Raw genomic sequence first — 6,318 nt, 5'->3', positions numbered from 1 at the left:
AGCTGCATGTTTACGGTACCCTGGCATGACAGACTGGTCTGTCCTCCAGGGCCTGGCATGACGGACTGGTCTGTCCTCCAGGGCCTGGCATGACGGACTGGTCTGTCCTCCAGGGCCTGGCATGACGGACTGGTCTGTCCTCCAGGGCCTGGCATGACGGACTGGTCTGTCCTCCAGGGCCTGGCATGACGGACTGGTCTGTCCTCCAGGGCCTGGCATGACGGACTGGTCTGTCCTCCAGGGCCTGGCGTGACGGACTGGTCTGTCCTCCAGGGCCTGGCGTGACGGACTGGTCTGTCCTCCAGGGCCTGGCGTGACGGACTGGTCTGTCCTCCAGGGCCTGGCATGACGGACTGGTCTGTCCTCCAGGGCCTGGCGTGACGGACTGGTCTGTCCTCCAGGGCCTGGCGTGACGGACTGGTCTGTCCTCCAGGGCCTGGCGTGACGGACTGGTCTGTCCTCCAGGGCCTGGCGTGACGGACTGGTCTGTCCTCCAGGGCCTGGCGTGACGGACTGGTCTGTCCTCCAGGGCCTGGCATGACGGACTGGTCTGTCCTCCAGGGCCTGGCATGACGGACTGGTCTGTCCTCCAGGGCCTGGCATGACGGACTGGTCTGTCCTCCAGGGCCTGGCATGACGGACTGGTCTGTCCTCCAGGGCCTGGCATGACGGACTGGTCTGTCCTCCAGGGCCTGGCATGACGGACTGGTCTGTCCTCCAGGGCCTGGCATGACGGACTGGTCTGTCCTCCAGGGCCTGGCGTGACGGACTGGTCTGTCCTCCAGGGCCTGGCGTGACGGACTGGTCTGTCCTCCAGGGCCTGGCGTGACGGACTGGTCTGTCCTCCAGGGCCTGGCGTGACGGACTGGTCTGTCCTCCAGGGCCTGGCGTGACGGACTGGTCTGTCCTCCAGGGCCTGGCGTGACGGACTGGTCTGTCCTCCAGGGCCTGGCGTGACGGACTGGTCTGTCCTCCAGGGCCTGGCGTGACGGACTGGTCTGTCCTCCAGGGCCTGGCGTGACGGACTGGTCTGTCCTCCAGGGCCTGGCGTGACGGACTGGTCTGTCCTCCAGGGCCTGGCATGACGGACTGGTCTGTCCTCCAGGGCCTGGCATGACGGACTGGTCTGTCCTCCAGGGCCTGGCATGACGGACTGGTCTGTCCTCCAGGGGAATAGGGAAGGAGAGGGAAGGAGAAGGGAGAAAAAGGGAGAGGAAGGGAGAAAGAGGGAGAGGAAGGGAGAGAAAGAGGGAAGAGAGGGAATGAGAGGACCACCAGACCACCTGAGAATGACCGATCAACCACAGAGACACTTGTGACTAGAGATTAATGACGCCGTGAGTGAATGCCGCCATCCGTACGGGGGCCTGACAGCTGAGTGGACAGCACTTAGAATTCCCAGTCCTGAGGTTTCGGGTTCGATCACCCGGTGGAGGCGAAAACAAATGGGCATAGTTTCTTTCACCCTGATGCATCTGTTCACCTAGCAGTAAGTAGATACCTGGGAGTTAGACACCTGCTACGGGCTGCTTCCTGGGGAGGATGTAACAAAATGGTCTGGTCGAGGACCGGGCCGCGGGGACGCTAAGCCCCGAAATCATCTCAAGATGAGACCCTGCCACGGCGTTGGTCTGCTTCCAGAGGGGCCTGGAGGCCACAAGTGAGGGCCTGGAGGCCACAAGTGAGGGGCCTGGAGGCTACCAGTGAGGGGCCTGGAGGCCACCAGTGAGGGGCCTGGAGGCCACCAGTGAGGGGCCTGGAGGCCACCAGTGAGGGGCCTGGAGGCCACCAGTGAGGGCCTGGAGGCCACCAGTGAGGGCCTGGAGGCCACCAGTGAGGGCCTGGAGGCCACAAGTGAGGGCCTGGAGGCCACAAGTGAGGGCCTGGAGGCCACAAGTGAGGGCCTGGAGGCCACAAGTGAGGGCCTGGAGGCCACAAGTGAGGGCCTGGAGGCCACAAGTGAGGGCCTGGAGGCCACAAGTGAGGGGCCTGGAGGCCACAAGTGAGGGGCCTGGAGGCCACAAGTGAAGGGCCTGGAGGCCACAAGTGAGGGGCCTGGAGGCCACAAGTGAGGGCCTGGAGGCCACCAGTGAGGGGGGGGCCTGGAGGCCACCAGTGAGGGTGGGCCTGGAGGCCACCAGTGAGGGGGGGCCTGGAGGCCACCAGTGAGGGGGGGCCTGGAGGCCACCAGTGAGGGGGGGCCTGGAGGCCACCAGTGAGGGGGGGCCTGGAGGCCACCAGTGAGGGGGGGCCTGGAGGCCACCAGTGAGGGGGGGCCTGGAGGCCACCAGTGAGGGGGGGCCTGGAGGCCACCAGTGAGGGGGGGCCTGGAGGCCACAGGAGAGGGGGGGCCTGGAGGCCACAGGAGAGGGGGTCCTGGAGGCCACAGGAGAGAGGGGGGGCCTGGAGGCCACAGGAGAGGGGGGGCCTGGAGGCCACAGGAGAGGGGGGGCCTGGAGGCCACAGGAGAGGGGGGGCCTGGAGGCCACAGGAGAGGGGGGGCCTGGAGGCCACAGGAGAGGGGGGGCCTGGGCGGGCGACGACACACAATCAAGGTGAGAGCCGCCTGGTGAATCATGCAAGACTTTATTTTGGGTTACGTCTGACCTTCTCCCCACTACCTTCCTTCTTCCCCTCCCTCCCCCCACCCTCTCCCTCCCTCCCCCCCCCCTCCCTCTTCCCACTACCTCCCTCCCCCCCCACCCTCTTCCCTCTACCCCCCCCCCAACCCTCCACCACCTCGTGTGGAGGGAAGAGTACCACAGATGTGTTGAGAATTGCCTAAATGTGATGGAAAAAGGAGCCACAGTACCTAGGGACACAAGAGCTAAAATCCTAACACTGGTGGACTTCAACCACAGAGAAATAGACAGGATAAATAAGGAACACCCCCCCCCCCTCCCCGGGTGTGAGGAGACATGGAGAGCAACACTGGTAGACGCGGCACACACACACACACACACTTCCTGAAGCAACATGCAACACCACCAACAAGAGTGAGAGTTGACGATCCACCAGCAACACCAGACTTGCTGTTTTCCCAAAATGAAGCAGATGTTGAACAACTACAGTTTGTGATGCTTCTAGGAGCCAGCGACCCCTGTACTGTCATGCGTGGACACACAGTGGCGCTCAAGGACTTGGTTACATACAGACACTCGTTGAAGAAGAAGAAGAGAGGTTACAGGCGTGCGGACTACAACAGGATGACAGACTTTCTGTTTGGAAATCCAGTGGGAATGATATAAATGTAAGGGAAGACAGCATGGGATGGAATTCCATCAGATGATGGAGTTCATTGCTGGGAAATCTGCCAAAGGAACGGAACAGTTCATACTACTCAAGGAGGAGCAGCTTAAAGCAAGTAAAGTAAACCTCTGGCTCAATAGGCGATGCAGGAAGCTAAAGAAATGACAAAAAGAGCCTGGAAAAAGAACAGAGAAATAGAAACAGAAACAATAGAGAGGCACTAAAGAGAGCAAGGAATGAATACACCCGAATTAGGAAAGAAGCAAAGAGGCAAGAACAACCAAAGCTGTTTTATAGCAGTAAAAGATGAAACATGATAGTGAGAGACCATGTGCTCAGATGGAGGAAACAAGGGGGAGCTCTCACAAAGAAGGATAAGGAAGTATGCAAGGAACTCAACGAAAGATTTCCGGAGGACTTTACATTAGAACCGGCGTGGAGACCAAGGTTGAAAGATGAAAGGTCAGAGGAAATACTGGATGGCATTGTAGTCTCGGTGGAAGAGGTGACAAAAATCATGGGGGAACTAGGTGTGACAAAATCAATGGTGCAGATCTAATCTCACCCCATGACTGCTGAGGGAGGCTGCAGAAGTACTCTGCCACCCATTGTCTAAATTGTTTACTAAAATCCTTGAGGCCAGTAGTCTGCCAGATGTATGGAAAAAGACAAACGTAGTCCCCATAAAAGGGGGATAGAAAGGAGGCATTAAACTACAGACCAGCGTCAGTGACAAATATTCTTTGTAAAGTGTCAGAGAAGGTATTCTAGTCGAGAATGGTGGAGCATTTTGAGAGGATTCACTTTTGTGACATAAAATCAAATTGGATTTACAAATGGAAAATCGTGTCTGACAAACTTGACTGAGTTTTATGATAAGCTTACTAAATAAGACAGGAAAAGGAAGCCTGGGTAGACTGTTTGTTTTGACTGTCAAAAGACATTTGACACTGTTCCATTGTACAAGATGGAGAACCAGGCTGAGATAACACTGGACTGGGTAAGAGAGTATCTGAAGGACAGAAATAAGAGTCACAGTCACAGAGGAGTTTTCAAGCTCCAGGAGAAGTGTAACAAGTGGGTCCCACAAGGCTCTGTCCTGGGCCCACTGCTGTTCATAATTTATGTGAACGACCGACCAGAGGGAGTAAGCTCAGACATGTCAATGTTGACAGATGGTTAAAAGCTGATGAGCATCGTGGAGACTGACGAGGACTGCAGAAAGCTACAGGAGGACCGTGACAAACTCCAGGAGTGGTCAGACAAATGACTGCTGGAGTTTAATCCGTACAAGTGTAAAGTAACGAGGATGGGAAAAAGAGAGAGAGGAGACCAGAAAACAGCTACACCATACGGGGAAGGCCGCTGCACGACTAAGAAAGAGAGATGAATCTAGAAGTGGATATAATTCTGACACTCACACCGGTGGCACACAAACAAGATAGCATCGGCAGCATATGGGACGCCGACCAATATAAAAACATCGTTTAGATACCAGAATCAGGACTTTTTCAAAGCAATTTACACAACATTTGTTCGACCAATGTTGGAATCCGCACATAAAGCCAAAACTGAGAAGTAGAGAGATTTGCAGCAAGATTAGTGCCATAGCTAAGAGGGCTAAACTACAAACACAGGCTGATGGAACAAGATCACACATCCCTAGAGGATAGGCAGAACAGAGGGGATATGATCACAACTTACATGATACTCGGGGGACATAGATAAGTGATGTAAGAAAGTACTCATACCCTGTACGGGTAGTTAATAAGTGGAATGCTCTAGCAGAGGAAATTGAAGAAGTTCATCTATCCACAACTTTTAGGGCAGATTCGACAAAGAATTTTGAAAGTCAGAATAGTTAGGTTGAACCGCAACAAGACAAGATGGCGAGGCATATTGAGCTAGACCTCACTCCCCGTAGTTACTGATTAGTAAGCACACAACACGCCATAGGGGATCACCGTAGTCCGTGCTACATGGACACTTCGTTCTGAGTAGCTAAATCTAAAGCAACATCAACAGCCAGACAGAGCAGCACACCACGAAGAGTCCTGTAGAGCGCCTCACGTACAGCAACAGAGGACATCATAATTAAGCAAACAAACAAACAAACAAACAACTATTAACGCCTCAGGGGGTAGAAAGTATTAATGGTTCATAGTCACAAGAACACTGTCATGTGTTCCTAATAGAGCTGTGAGATTGTAGAGCTCTATAGGAAGTTTTACATAGAGACGTGAGTACAAGACGCTCAATATGAAGTGCTGTATAGAGTCTTGAGTATATAGTTCCATAGGGAAATACTGTAAAGCCATTACTATAGAGTTTCTTAAATATTTACTACAGAGGAATCAGAAAATTCCCTTGGGTATAGAGCTGCGTAAAGAGCCACAATAGAGAGCCTCGAGCAGCTCACCTGTGGAGGGTTCAATATTGAAGCAGCCGGGAACACGGTGAAGAAACACTTTTTCTCGCTGTAAAGACACACTTTACACCCATAACAAAGGGTAGATAGAAAACTGAAAATATAAGGAGAGAGAGAGAGAGAGAGATTGATTTATTAAACGATTGATTGATTAGAGCGTGGATAGATAAGTTAATGACCCTCCTATGTTTAGGAGTTTAGTTTTGCTTTCCCTTATTATTTAATAAAACAAAATCTCTCCACAAATGGCCCTGTAGCGGACAAGATTAAGACAAGAGTCCTCACTTACAACAGTTATTTAATTCATATTTTGTTATGAATTATGTTATATCTAAATAGAAGCCAAAAATACTTTTCTTCAAGTGGCTATGTGAAGAGCGTATAAAAGGACGAATCTGAGCCGTAGTGGCCGCCAACATGGGGGGGGGCGGGATTACAAACCATTATTTACCCTGGGATCTCCTGCACAACCCTCATTTAATTGTTTTTCAATTGAACTATTTCTTGTATTTCCTAAATCTTACCTTAATAAGACTAAGAAGTCGTCTTACATTTATATTAGAGATCTCTGGAACTGTTATGTTGACAACACACTCCCCACCTTGACAACATGGACAGGTATGAAGGCACTAGAGGGGAAG

General features: G+C 52.9%; 1 long non-coding RNA gene across 2 annotated transcripts in view; it reads left to right on the top strand.

Annotated features, from left to right (window-relative positions):
- LOC138353150 (uncharacterized) overlaps nt 1-6,318 on the top strand; it is a 400,025-nt gene that overhangs the window by 84,846 nt on the left and 308,861 nt on the right. The gene's annotated exons all lie outside the window — the stretch shown is intronic.

The sequence above is a fragment of the Procambarus clarkii genome, chromosome 56, assembly GCF_040958095.1.
Source record: "Procambarus clarkii isolate CNS0578487 chromosome 56, FALCON_Pclarkii_2.0, whole genome shotgun sequence".
NCBI lineage: Eukaryota > Metazoa > Arthropoda > Malacostraca > Decapoda > Cambaridae > Procambarus > Procambarus clarkii.
Note: the sequence above shows the minus strand (reverse complement) of the source record. Positions and strands in the feature narration are given on the sequence as shown.